The sequence below is a fragment of the Lemur catta genome, chromosome 18 (genome assembly GCF_020740605.2).
Source record: "Lemur catta isolate mLemCat1 chromosome 18, mLemCat1.pri, whole genome shotgun sequence".
NCBI classification, from domain to species: Eukaryota; Metazoa; Chordata; class Mammalia; order Primates; family Lemuridae; genus Lemur; species Lemur catta.
In genome coordinates this window covers 45,040,150-45,055,208 of record NC_059145.1, presented here as the reverse complement: position 1 = coordinate 45,055,208, position 15,059 = coordinate 45,040,150, and the positions used below count along the sequence as shown (strand labels likewise).

At 40.3% G+C, this 15,059-nt stretch overlaps 1 protein-coding gene across 4 annotated transcripts in view; it reads left to right on the top strand.

The window, feature by feature from the left end:
* The first annotated feature begins 3,362 nt into the window (after nucleotides 1-3,362).
* The window catches only part of CTNNB1 (catenin beta 1), a 38,256-nt gene continuing 26,559 nt past the window's right edge, over nucleotides 3,363-15,059 (top strand). For 2 of the 4 annotated variants that reach the window (XM_045530718.1, XM_045530717.1), the window contains exon 1: nucleotides 3,421-3,607. The gene's annotated coding sequence lies outside the window, so the exon portion shown is untranslated. Of the gene's footprint in view, nucleotides 3,608-15,059 lie in introns of all 4 variants that reach the window. The other 2 variants (XM_045530719.1, XM_045530720.1) reach the window with 2 other exon arrangements.

The window sequence follows — 15,059 nt, the reverse complement described above, 5'->3', positions numbered from 1 at the left end:
ATATTCCTTGAATATCATAGATGATGTCTCCATTGCTTCTCCTTCACATTTTCTATAGTAGCCATTAAAATGTACTTGCTTAGTGTGGCAAACCAATGAAGGCCTTGAGAGCACACGTAACTCCAAGCATGAAGGGTGTTTCTGGAATAACCAAAGCCACCAGGCCACCGCAACCACCATGGCCATCCCCCTCGGCACCTTCACTGCTCCTCCCTCGCTCTGCAGTGCACATCAGCTGCAAGCTTTCCACGGTGGCTCTCCGCTGAACTTGCCCAGTGGGTTCCTAGATTACTTCTGTGTGCGAGAATAGCCAACCATGTAGTCTGACAAGAGGTATTTACAACTACTTAGCCTGTTCAGCTGGAAAGAAATCAAAAGATAACACTGAACCCTGAGATGATGTATTGCAAATCAAAAGTCCCAATCCATAAATAGCCCACTTGATGAACTGCTAAATGAAAAGCTGATCCTGATTATTGTCCAGTGTTTTCATAAAGAAATATTTTTAACAGGCCTTCTTAGAGCATTGGGATTGATTGTTTTTAAATGTGTGGAATATTATCCTCACCTGTGTGCTGGGAGGGATTCTTCCCAAGGGGGTTGGGATGTAGAGTCCAAAGGAGACCACACCCTAGTTTCACAGCTGGTTTTCTACCGCTTCTGCCTATTTTCAAGTAGGGTTGATTAACAGTTACAATTTTACATTAATTTAAGGGACCTAATCAGAAGGAGCCAGTCATCCGTTTCCCTCTCTCTAAAGGAAGCTCATTGTCTTAGGTGCTCAATAAATGTTTAATTAATGGATTGGATAGAGTTAAGTATCCAAAAAGTGGGCAGACCTTAGAATGCTGGCTAGATTAATGTTTCTGTCTGAAATGTGAAAACAATCTGGGCATTTATTATTTTGCTTAAAGGTTCAAAAGCATGTATTTTAGGGAAAGGACACTTTACATTCAGGTTCTGTGTGGCCACTGTTTGATATGCCAATGTTCTAATGTCATGACAAAAAATATCTTCTCTGTTAAACTAGCTGGAGACAATTTGGAGCATAAAATTTAGAACCATTTGTCTGTCGCTGTTTCACAAAATTAATTTATGTCAAACCCAGGGGGCTGGCTCTAGAAGGAAAAGGCATAAAAAAGACAACCAAGTATTTTTATGAAATGTATTGTTCAAGGTCAATTTTTAAAAATTATTTTTACAAAATTACTTGTTTCACCAACTCATTCAGTATTTTGATACTGTGTTTCTCTTTGGTTTACTGATAGTATTTGTCTTCATTTCACAAAAGTTATTCATCTCATATTTTTGTTGAGACAATTGAAACAATTTTTCCTTTCTGAAAGATGCAAATAAAAATTCTGAGCATTATGTTAAATTTAACCAACTTGTTTTAATACTAGTTACCCAGTAATTCTTCAGTATACTTAAATTTGACGGGAAAAACAGCATGCTGCATTATTGGAAATTTTACATTTTCTTTAATTAACATGTGTTTGCTTAAAGTATCAATAGGGATTAAAAAAATCATAATTTTAAATTTAGATTAAAGTATCTAAATTTTAGAAAAATTCTTCAATTATTTTGGTACTGGATTACAGAAATACAAATACAGAAGTGTTTTAATCTTTAGATTTTCTGTTGGTGCATTTTTTTAAACCAATTTTAACAGTGTGCCTTATTCAGCAAAAATAAACTGAACATAGAAAAAACAAATATTTGTTTTTTTAAAAAAATTCTCTAATTGTGGTTAATCAGTCATCTTATTTTGAATGTATGACTTTAATCAAATCAGGTGCACATTTTTTAACTCTGTATATGACAATTAAAATTGTAGATCAGCACCCAAAAATGCCATTTATACTTTTGAGTTTATATTAGAAACGTTGCTTTGATGAAATACCTTTTTCTGTTCAGTCTTTGAATTGTGACCAGCTGAGTTAACTACAACCAACTGCTAACACTTAATTCTACAGAATTACTAAGAAAGATACAAATGAGAAAGTCATTCTAGACAATGGATCTCACTCAATATCATTTTAGTGTGTGGACTTTTTCCACTGCAGTGGCCCACATGTGCTACAGTGACAGGCAGCAGTTGACATTACCACTGTATACAGTAAAATATCTTTAAGAGAGAAAAATAAGTTATTTAAATAATATGTTGGCCCTGAAATAGCTATGCCTGAAACTATACATCCTACCTCTATGCGTGAATTAGTAAGTAGGTTTCCTGCTTGTACCTATGTCTAAAGACCTATTGTTCGCATGCATTAATTGTAGTCCTATGATAAAAGCACTGAGATAACTTTCACTATTGCTTTTTGTACTCCATTGTTTTGGAGGAAAAATAAGCATAAAACAATAGACTAGAGAAAGTGAATCGATCATAATTGTTCAGCTTTGACAAACACTAATCTTGCTGTATCACAATGGAAACATTTCCAAGGGAAATGAAGACCCCAACTTCAACCTATTGAAACGAACAAGAAAATGTTTTTGAAGAACAGAAAATAGTTTAAAAATTAGAGGCTGCCTAATAGATAGTTCCTTCTATAAACAACATGGATTTCTCAAATAAGCAACACTGTAGAAATGCAGCTCCTCCAAAGAAACATCCCCACAAATAAATCTATTGATACCTAGTGACAAGTGTAACCAGATAAAAATAGAATCTATAAGAATTAACCGAATTGACAGTGCTCTGGAGCTAATCCATTTCCATTAGTTATTTGTTCACAGTAAGTACTTCGTAAGGACTTGTTGAATTGCGGGTTTGGCGTCCATTCTACCGAGTTCACAGCCTTCGGGAGTGGGGACAGGAGGCGGCTCGGCCCGGTGGTTCCCGACCCCAAAAGCTGAGCAGCCCGTTGGGAGGCGGCGTCCCCAGACCGAGGGCGGCGCAGCGGCAGCCCTGGCACCCCCGAGCCCCCGCCGCTGCCGCCCGGGCCCCGAACTTCTGCCTCCCAGAATCTGCTCCACTAGCAACGCGCGACCCCTGAGGGCCGGGCCGAGGCGCCACCTCCCGCGGGCAGCAAGAAGCGCGCGGCGAGCCCCGCGTCTGCCTCAAGGTTAGGGGTACGCGCGGGGCGGGGGCGTCGGGCTTGGGACAGAGGCGGACCCCGGGGCCGCCCGCCCCCGACCCGGCCGGCGAGGGCTCGGCTTCCCCGCTGCAGACCACGGCGCCCTGACGGGCAGCCCTCCGGTACCGCGCGGCCGCCAGCCGCCAGCCTGCACCCCGGGAGCGTCCGAGGGGCGCGCGGGCACCGCGCCCTGACCCGGGGCGGCCCGACGGCGGCGGGCGGCGCGGGGACTACTTTCCGCCGCCCGCCCGCGCCCCGCCCCTTGTCCTCGCGCGGCGGAACGCTCCGCGCTGCGCCGGCCGCGGCAGGATACAGCGGCTTCCGTGCGCCTTATAAGAGCTCCTTGTGCGGCGCCATTTTAAGCCTCTCGGTCTGTGGCAGCCGCGCTAGCCCGGCCCCGGGAGCGGAGAGCGAGGGGAGGCGGAGACGGAGGAAGGTCCGAGGAGTAGCTCCAGTCCCCGCCGAGCCGCCACCGCAGGCCGAGGACGGTCGGACCCCGCGGCGGGAGGAGCCTGTCCCCTGAGGTGCCCGAGCGTTCCGTCCCTCACCCTTCCGGGGCTGCTCCCGCTCCCTCTCGGAGCCAAACTTAGTCGCCGGCGCGCGGTCCCGGCGGCGGGCGGGGACCCGGGCCCGGCGCAGCCCGGAGGCCTGGGGCGGGAAGCCGGGGGCCCAGACGGCTGCCGGGGGCGAGCCGCGCCCGGGGCGCGGAGGGCGGCGGCCGGGCCTGGGTTCCGGTCGCGCTGCCCCTCGGGGGCCCCCGGGGCGCCGCGGGCGGGGAGGGGGTGCCGCGGGGGCGCGTCCGGGAGCCCGGATGGCCGGCGGGGTGGAGGTGGGGGCGGGGGCCGTGGTTTCCGTCCCGGGCTCCCGCCGCGGCCGAGTCTGGGGGAGGGACCCTGCGCCTCGGGATGCGCTGGGGCCGGGGTGGGGGGCGGGGTGGGGACAGGGGACTCCGCCTTCCCAGCCCCGGCCGCGAGTTGGGGTTCGCGCGCCGAGGCGGGGACGCCACCCCAGGTCCCGTCTGCCTGGGGGATAGGGCCGGTGGACTTTCTCTCCAGATTTCCTCTTTCGTTCGTAAGGAACATTAGGGAAGTGTTAATTTTTTTTTTTTTAAATGCTCTGCCTGTGTGAGTTTGAATCGAAGCAACTTTAAGCCTTAGCAGAGTAACTAAACTCTTCGTGCAGCCGGTGCGATGCGTCAGTAGGGTGTGCACATGATAAAAATCCATGTCTTGCGCCTATATTTTCTCGTACCTTGCAGTGAGTGAAAGCGATGTGTAATGTCCTGCGAGTCTTCTGGGTTTATGGCAGTGAGTACGGGACCCCAGTGAATTAAGGGGGAAGGGGGAGGCGAGGGTGACTTGCTTACTACTGCTTATCAAGGGAACCGCGGGATTCAGCCTCTTTAACTGCTTCAAGAATTTTGTTAGTAGAAATAATTTATTCAAATAGTTTTAGGGTAGTTGAACTTTGGAGCACGTTTTCTTTTCAGCGGAGTGGATTTTTCCCTCGCTACGAAATTGGCCAAATGAAATTCAGGCGTTGCAGCTTCTTTCAATGTTTTGTCTGCGGAGAGGACTTTGAACCGAGACTTTCAAAGTTCCCATAGCCCGCTTCTGAACCTCCCAGGCTTTGGCAGTCGGTTGTAGTTGCAGTTGTAGTTGTTTCCTTCGTTTTCTGTTCCCTTGCGGTGGGAGCATTGTCTCAAACTTTGTATCTTCCAGACATCTGTGCCCCCCCCCCCCCCCCCGTTTGTGAGTGGTGAATGAAGAGCGACTGGGCTGCTGGCATGCAGAGGTCGGCAAAAGGAAATCGAGGAGTGGTTTTAGTGAAATAAGAGCTTTGTATCATGAATAATGGTGGCTTAGACTAGACATCAACTTGAAGAAATGGCAGCATTTCCTTTGATAAAGTCTAGGCTAATGTTTTTCAGATCGCTAAGTTGTAAAAGTATTTTGTCTAGAATTTAGAAAGCCATTTCATTATTTACTTAACACTTGCTGAACGTTCAGTACCTTCATATGTCTTCGTGTTAACTTGTTTTCATCCTAAGAAATACTAAATTTAACTTGAAGTGTTATTTACGTTATGCTGCTGTTTATTGTCTGCTTAAATTGGTGACATAAATTTCTACTTTGGAGGCTTTTTGATTGAACGAAGGCTGCTGCTACATTTATTTTACTCTAACATTTAAATCCTCAAAATATCTGAATTTAAAAAAAAAAGTACCCTTACGGTTGATTTGAGGATGTCCTTTCACACTAGACAAAATTTGATTAATTTGCACCCAGTATTCATTACTTTGGCCTAATCTTTGTTCTGAAGGCCATGTGCAAGGACAAGGCCCTGAAATGATTGCAACAGTAACTTGAAAAACTTGCAGAAGTCTATTCTATAGGATTAAAGGAATGCTGAGACTATTCATGTTTGAAGTCCCGGGGGAGTTGGGGGTGGAGGAGACTGGGCTAAGAAAGCATAGTATAGCATGTAACTTAGAGCCCTGTGGAGTTCTAGGCTTGACAGTCTCCCAGAAACCAAAACAGTCATTTAAAACAGTTTTCTGGAAACATGAACTTTTAAAAAATAAGGTGGCTAGTGAAAAATGAAGCATTTAACGGTGTTCAGGTATCAAGAAGTATTGAAGAAGTATGGTTTCATTTTTTTTTTAACTGTCATCTGATTACTTCCTTTACCAAGATTATGATGTAGGAAACATATATTCCAATATTAAAATTTATCAAACTGAATTGAGCTTCCTGCTGTTCCCAGCAATGACTGGAATGAAAATCGTCATAAGTGAAGGTCTATATGCTTATTTTCATAACATCACCACCACCACCAAGATAGGAAGGGAAAACAAGGAGGCAAGTTTCTCCAAGGGTACTTTGAAATGTGGTGCTTAGAAAAAGTATCTGCAATTATTCTCTTTTTCATCGGGTGCGGTGGGTAGAAGAGTGTGTTAAGTATTGTTGAAACTAGGGGCGTGGAGAATTCAAAAGTTTGAGTATCATTCCTTTATAGTTATAAAAGTAGCAGTGAAATTAGAACTCCTGAAATGGACTTTTTAAGTATATTCAGCCAAATGAAACATTAGTGTTAATGAAATGAAATTATACTTCTGTCCAGTTATAAATAAGATGATTTTCTTTGTTTTTTTGTGGTGTCCTAGCTACTGACAATAACTTGTAGATGAGTAGGTGGCAAATTTTAAGTTTGTACTTTTAGCTCAGTCAGAAGCATGCTTGACTGCTAACCCAAGACAAAAAGGATGAATTCTTGTAGAACTGGACAGACTTCTAATAGAAAGTATTTGCAACTCTTGTAGTTCTACATGTTGATTTGTGACATTGTTTTTGAAAACATTACTTGTGTTAACTTAGTTGTTTTCTTGTAGCTCTCTTTTTATTGGAACTATGGTATCTATTGTTGAAACAGCTTGAATGAAAACATTTTTATACTGTAAAAGTAAACATAGCCCAGGAGCTGCTTCTGATTTGTCAGTCGTATGTAGCTGTTGCCTCCTGTACCTTCATTGAGAAGATACTGATTTGCAGAATTAGTTCTCCTTCTTTAATAGACTATTGTTTATGTCATATTGTTACAATTTAGTGTGATAGATAACTAGAGTAATAGGTTCAAATAAATACATACTCCTCAGGTTTCACAAAAGGAAAATATGTGATTTGCATTAATTGAAAATGAGTGGGAGTTAACTCCTATAGTTTTTCCTCACTCAAATTCAGGAGAAAGTTCTTTATTTCCTCTGTTTACTTAAGAAAGCTGCTTTTGTGTTTCATGCAAGACTGAGCTTGACTCATTTGAAACCTGGATTCATCTGTTGAGGCCTGAATCCTGCTATCTTTGAAGTATGCATATAAACTGCTCTCTCCCTAAGGAAAAAGAAGCTCTTAAAAGAGAAAGTCACATTACAAACCCATTTTTAGGGTTTAACCATTTTTTTTTGATCAAGTTTATTGTGGGCATCTCTTCTATTAAGAGACACTCCCCGCCCCTGCCCCCGCCCAAAGCCTCCCTGAAACCTGAAGCAGCAGAGCTAATAGTGTTAGGGCATGTTTTCATTGAATGTTTTGGTCATGTTGAGTGCCCTCCAGTGGATATAATTTGGTGCTTTATTTTTTTTTTTTTATTCCAGCAAGTTTGTGTGAATATTTTTATGAAGAGTTCTTATGAGACTCAATTAAGAAAACTTTGCATTATGGAATAATTCATTTATATCAGTACTGCTAATTAAAACGCTGGCTTGAGAAAATGTCATCTCAACCAGTATTTGCAGGAGAAAAGTCAAATTAGGGATTTTTTTCAGTCACTTTAAATATGCAGCTCTGCTTAAATATAATGGTAAATCAGAAACTCAATATAACACATTAGGAGGTAAAAGATCATAATATTTAGCCGTGTTGTTGAATTACAGAAACTAAAATTCTCAGAAAAAGTTAATGAAGATGTGAATTGTCAGTTTGTCTAAAATCATTTTCACAGTAAAACATGAGCAAGTGCTCAATTAGTTTTATTTGAGTTAGTGTATGTGAACTAAAATATACCCTAGTGACTATAGGGTCTCATTTGTACAGAGGAGTGGGCTGTGATGCATAATAACAGTATGTTGCCCTTTAAACTTATCAATAAAGAGCTTTTTCTAGGTCCCTTTGTTAAAGTTCATGACATTTTTATTAGTGACATTATTTTCTGAAAATACTTGTTTCAGATCAGTCTGATTAGTAACAGGAATGAAGCTTATTCTGAATTAGCTTTTGGAAGTCAAATGATCAGCTTATGGAAGATTATCAGGGTTTGGATTTTTTAAATTTATTTTCCAGGATATGTTGTTAAAATGAAACTAAATGTTAATACTGTAGGAAGAGTAAATGACGGTATCATTGAATGCTCTACTTTGCCCTTGGAATTCAGTGTAATTTTGTGGAAATGTACTATTGTTATATCTGGTTATTTTTTTTAAAAAAGTGAAAATGCCTCCAGTGCTTTGTGTGAATGATTATTTTAAGAAGGATTAAGTATTCCTCTATCAAGGATCATATTTGTAATTAGTGATGTTCAAGTTGGTGCTTAGCATTTGCAGCATTTCTTCAAATTTACTGTCTTTAAGCTTTTATTCTTAACCCTAACCGGATGGTGGGCATTTACTGTCTTTAAGCTTCTGTTCCAGTTTCTCAGGATTTGAGAAATGAGAGTAGATTTGAAAGTTCTTTTTAAAATTATGTACATACAACTCACTGAAAAAACATTTGCTACTGGGGAGTTAGTTTGTCCCTTGAAATTGGCTACTTGCCTTCATAATGTAGCATACTGCAATTTTATGTTCAAGAAATGTGAGTAAAATATAATGATGGCTTTCGAAAGCCGTGTGGGATTGGTCTTATTACATTGTAGTGGGAGTGGCTACTCAGGTGTCTTCAGGACCAGATAGGTATGGGTAACTGGGACAAATTGGAGCACATATGTCCCATCTAGTCAGTCAGTCATAAGCAGCTTCAGCCATTGTGTAGGAATATAGTTTCCGTTGCCAGATCATCTGATTTTTTTTCTCTGAGAGAAACAGGAAATCAGATTAATGTACATCTCTCAATTTGCAAATGATGGTGAGTGAAATTCATATTTTAAGGCACTGTTTAGCACAAATTAAATCTATTGGCAGAATACTTCCAGTTTGTAACCTAGTCCTATTTGGAGCACGTATATATAATGATCACTGAAATTATTCTTTCAGTGAATTTATATAATCTAGGAAATATCATTGTTAAACTATTAGGTTTGTATTAGGCATTTGGAAAATGTCTTATATCAGTTGATTATAGATTAGGAATTTACTTAATCTGTGAAGGCACTCAAGATGCTGGACAAATTCTGACTATGTATACACAATTCATGTCAGCCTCAAATTTCACTGAAGTCTTTGAATCATGTCCTAGTTTACAGCAGAGCTCTGCATTTCTAACCTAAACTGTTACTATTGGACTAGATCCAAAACTTAAAAACAGTTTAAATAATTAAAAATTAATTGAATATGTTTTATTTAAATTAATGGCATATTGCTTTTGGTCAGTGTAAATTTAGGCAATTAAATAGATTTTGGTTAAATCTTTTGCTGCTAACAAGGTTTTTCATTTCCAGAGTTTGAAAAGTTGGGTGTTTAGTCTTCAGACTTCATGTTTAAATGGCAAGCTATGCCTGGACTGAAAATGCAAAACCATTGGTTTTTAAAAGCATCATCTGAAAATAGTGCTGTAGGCTGCAATTATTTTTATTGTGATATGGTGTAAAATGCAAGCAGATCAGTGACCCTTTCTTGAAACATTAATCCCAGAGGCATTTTACCCGCCCCCCCCCCCCAGCGTATCCCACAATCCCCATGTGACTCTTCATGGAGTCACTGTAAAGTTTCTTTTGTAATATTCCAGAAGTTTCCTACGTCTGATTTCTTTTGAACTTGTTGAAAAGGCTCTCTTTTCTCATGCCTTATGACAGTTTGAAGAGTGTGAACAGCTGGGCAAAACTGCTTCATAGCACTTCCCATTTTCTCCCTTACTTACTTCCACCTTTTAGTTTTTTCATTAATATTCCCATGGTTTTACTTGTGATTTGATAACTCACATGTTGCTGGACTGATATTTTCTTTTTAACGGATTTAAACAGGTATGTTAAACAATTAGTTTTAAAACTACGGGGGGGGTATTTTTAACTTTAGGTTCTTTCAAGTTGATCAGTCTATGTGGCATACAAACCTATGATAAATAAATCTTAAATGCTGGTAGCTGATCTGAGTTGGAAGCAAAAGATATATAAAAGCTGAAGGGTTAGGCTTAGTTTAATATTAACAGGGTTTTATAAAGCTGAAATAATGGTGGTAGATATGTACATATATGTAAAACACATACTTTATTGGACATTATCCATGTAAATATGTGAGGAGATAAATTAACTGCAAAATTTCTTGGGAGTGCAATTTGAAGATGATCTTAAATGGTTATAGTAATTTGCTGCACTGAGGGATGGTTGTTGCAACTGCTACCAATTTTCCTTTATTATGAAGTAAACTGAACAGCTGTAACAGTCTTTAAGAACTGCATTTTTTTTTAAAGTGTAATTAAGTGGTTTTGGGGTAAAGGGTGTAGGGAATTTGTCTTTGAAGTTTCGCATATACTAGATGAATGCCACATGTATAAGGGAGGAACGAGGGATTCTTGAAAATACTTTTTAATCCAAGTGGAGTTCCATTCCCCTGTGTAGCCTAGCCTTTGTAGGAAAGTGCTGAGGTAGACACTTAAATGCCTTTTTGAGCTACTGAAAGAATGTAGCAATGTCAAACATTACTTACACCTTATAGTTCATTTAGATGCAAAAGTAGAAACTAAATGTTATTTAGAAAACATAGTATACTGACATACCACTCTTTAAATAGATGTATACATCTAGTATATCAGGTTTGTGGCATTTTGCTTAATTTTAATGTTTGCTCAGTTTTTAAGCCTAACTATTTTATTTTGTATCTGATAGATCACTATTTCCTCCTTTAATTCTGCTGTTGTTTTTCCTGGGTCCTGAATCAGAGTGCCAGCCATTCTATTCCACATGAGGCTAGAAAGTTTAGAGATGAGTTGTTTAGGAATGCCAGAAGATCAGGAGTCACTCTTGAGGCAGAGTAATGATAGTTAAAATGGTATCAGTGATAAGTGGAAGCTGGGAAATAGCAAAATAGGATTTTTTTTTTTTAAGGAATATTTATGAATCCTGCTTGAAGAATCCCGACTGTATGGTAACGGTCTCAGGTTCTTTTTTATTGCCATTATACCCCAGATGCTATTACATTTCTCTAGAAAGACCTAAGACAGAAGGGCTATTTAGTACGTTCTCTTTCCTCCTCCAAATCCCTCTTCCTCCATCAGAAACTAAGCAGGAGCCCCTTCACCTTGTTATCAGTCTGCATCAAGGGGTCATCTGCTTTTTTTTTTTTTTTTTTTTTGAGACAGAGTCTCGCTGTGTTGCCCTGGCTAGAGTGAATGCCGTGGCGTCAGCCTAGCTCACAGCAACCTCAAACTCCTGGGCTTAAGCGATCCTCCTGCCTCAGCCTCCCGAGTAGCTGGGACTACAGGCATGTGCCACCATGCCCAGCTAATTTTTCCTATATATATTTTTAGTTGGCCAGATAATTTCTTTCTATTTTTAGTAGAGATGGGGTCTCGCTCAGGCTGGTCTCGAACTCCTGACCTTGAGCAATCCACCCGCCACGGCCTCCCAGAGTGCTAGGATTACAGGCGTGAGCCACCTCGCCCGGCCAAGGGGTCATCTTTATTTACAATGAAGGAAGTATTGCATTCTGGTCAGAGGCCAATCCTGAGGCATGTCTTTTCAAGGACTTTGTTACTTTAGTTATACCTTGCTCTTATATTATTACTCTTATCCTTTAGACTCTAATCCTGTTGCTTTTTTTTGGTCCCCATCTCCCACCTTTAATCATTTCGTGAAATCCATTCATTGTAGCCTTCTGGAACTCATAGTCATCTGCAAGTCCCTGATATATTCTTAGTCTGTTCTGTGAATGTTCCTTTTTCTTTCTTACTGCAACTGTAACCTAGCCTTTCCCTGATAATGCTGCCGCTTGCCCTGCAGCTCTCTCAGGTGGTGAATTTTTCCCTTTCTTGCACACTTTATAACATTGAACTGAGAGGTGTAGACTAAGTGTCTTTGTTCCTTGTTGTCACTACTTGACCATTCTTTTCCAAAACTTCAAGCTTTGACTTTCATGTCATCAAATCATACTACTCACTACCTGTCTTTGTTTTGGGCATCTACCAACCTGCCTGGGTCATTCACCTTCTTTCTTCAACATTGTTAGCTCCTGGCTCATTGTCACTGTCTCCTTTAGATCTGTCATAAGTCCTGGTGACATCAACTATCCATGTAGAGCAGTGCTACTCAAAATGTGGTCTGGTCTGTGAACTGTTACCAGTATGAATTGCAATAAGCAGTTTATGCCAGAATGTATGTAAGTCACCTGTCATTAAGCTCACTATTTAATTCAGCTTACTTTCTTTGTAGCAAGACACTTGATGAAGGAAGCAGTATGTTGATTTATAATTTTCTGTAAGCTCCTTTTGGTGTTGTGGTCTGGCACTTTGAGTAGCATTAATGTAGGAGATGCTTCCAATGTCCTGACCTCTTATCTCCTTAATTTACTCTTCTCTGTTGATCTTATTTACCACCCTAATTCATCTACATATGCCATGGTCTTATTCTAGAATACCTTGTCTTTTATCAGTACCTGTGGCCCCTCCCCTAATCTCATTTCAAGCATCCCACTTTCTCATTCCTTTAGTAAATACTTCAATTCCAGCAGCTCCTCAGTTCCACTGGGGCCCACAATCTATCTATCCAAGTTTTTCCATGTCCCTCACCCTCACTTGTACACAGCTGAAATTTCATATTGAATCACAATCAGTTTCTTGTTTATATGCTCAACAACCTTGTCCCTCTCTGGCTTCCTGCTGAGTGATCCCTAGTGTCTGTAACTGTGCACTTTACCTTCTTTGTCACTATGAATGAACTGTAGTGTTCCAAGATGACGCCAATTAGTTCCTATCTAGATGGTATCTAGAACACTAGATCCTATCCCCTCTTGCTCATAAGCATATTTATTACTCTGGCATTCTTCCTTCTCTTGCGTCATTGGTTTTTCCTACTCTAATGACTCTTCCCATGAGTATACAAACATGGTATTATCTCATTTAAAAAATCTTTTCTCCGTTTCTCCTTTCACCCGCCACCCCCAGTCTGTATCTCATTACGGCAAAACGCCTTAAAACAATTGGTTATATGCTTGTCTCCCCTTTTCTTTTGAATCCCCACTGGTGACCAACATGTTATAAATTTCCAGTTGTCATTTCATGTAACCTGTTAGTGGCATTTGGCACAATTGCTACAGTTGCTTGAAATGCTTTTTCATTGGCTTCTAGGCCACCACTTCTGCTAACAGGTTTTTTTCCTATCTCACTGGCAATTGCTTGTTTTTCCATTATCTCTTCAACCTCTGTGTTGGAGTGACTAGAAGTTTAGTCCCTGGATCTCTCCTTTTTTGTTGTCCATATTTACTCCAGTCGTACAGCTTTAAACAGATAGTATTTACATCTGTTTGCTGATGACTTCCAAACATATATCCCTAGCCTGGGTTTCTCTCCTGAACTCTCTAGATTTCTCACACCTAGCTATTATTTTCTTTTCAACATTTTAGATGTCTGTGAAGCATCTTGAAATTAACATATCTAAAAATGACCTCCCAATTTCCCCCAAAGCTGCTTCTCTTAGTCTTTCCAAAATGCAAATCTGTCTTTCCAGCTACTCAAGCTTAAAATCTTGTGGTTCTTGACTTCTTTCTATCACACCCCATATCTAAATCCTCCCTGCAAATCCTGTCTGCTCTCCCTTCAAGATATAGTCATGTGTCACATAACAATAGGGATATGTTCTGAGAATGCATCCGTAGGCCAGATCATAGTTATGCGGACATTATAGAGTATACTCACACAAACCTAGATGGAATAGCCTCTACTACACACCTAGGCTATATGGTATGGCCTGTTGCTCCTAGGCTACAAACCTGCACAGCATGTGACTATAATGGATACTGTTGGGGCAATTGTAACACAAAGGTATCTAAACATATCTAAACATAGAAAAAGTACAGTAAAAAAAACCATATAAAAGATAAAAAATGGTACACCTATGTAGAACACTTATGAATAGAGCCTGCAGGACTGGAAGTTGCTCTGGGAGAGTGAGTGGTGAGTGAATGTGAAAAACCTAGGACATTATTGTTACTGTATACTGCTGTAGACTTTATAAAGACTGTATACTTAAGCTACTCTAAATTTATTTTAAAAAGTTTTTATCTTCAATAACACATTAACCTTACCTTACTGTAACTTTTTTACTTTATAAACTTTAATTTTTTTTGACCTTTTTGCTGTTTTGTAACAACACTTGGCTTAAAACACAAACACATTGTACAGCTGTACAAAAACATTTCCTTTATTTATATTCTTATTCTATAAGCGGTTTTCTATTACTTTTTTAAAAATTTTTAAGCTTTTGTGTTAAAAACTAAGACGAAAGCATGTTATTGTAGGCCTACTAAGGCTCAGAATCATCACTATCACCATCTTCTACCTCTGTATCTTGTCCCACTGGAAGGTCTGTAGGGGCAGTAACATGCATGAAGCTGTTATCTCCTATGATAGTAATGCCTTCTTCTGGAATATCCCCTGAAGGACTTGACTGAGGCTGTTTTACAGTTAACTTTTGTTTTTGTAAGCAGAAGGAATACATTCTAAAATAATGATAACATTTTAATATAGTAACTATATAAACCAGTAACAGTCATTTACTATCAGGTATTATGTACTGTACATAATTGTATGTGCTGTATACTTTTGAGTAGGAGTGGCAGCACAATGTTTGTTTACACCAGCAAAACACATTGTGCTGCACTGTTACAATAGCTATGACATCACTAGATGATAGGAACTTTTCAGCTCCATTATAATCTTATGGGGCTACTGTTGTATGTGAAGCCCATAGTCAACCAAAATGTTATGTGTCACATGTCTGTATATCCAAAATCTTAACCATTTATCTATAGCCTACCATCTTAATCTTTTGCCTGTGTTATTGCAAAGAGCTTCTAACTGGTCTCCTGCTTACACTTTTTCTCAAATGCATTCTCAACACGGTAGCCAGGGTAATTCTTTCTAAAGATCATCTAACTTTTCAGTTGGGGCTTACCATCTCGTTCAGTAAAAGCACAAACTCATACGTGTTTGGACCACATCCCAGTAGGTGACGAACCTACTGCTTTTCTCCACTCATTCCTCTTCAGCCTTTTTGTCTTTCCTCGAACTGATCAAGCATTTATCGCTGATGTCAGATATCACTTCCACATTGAGGTCT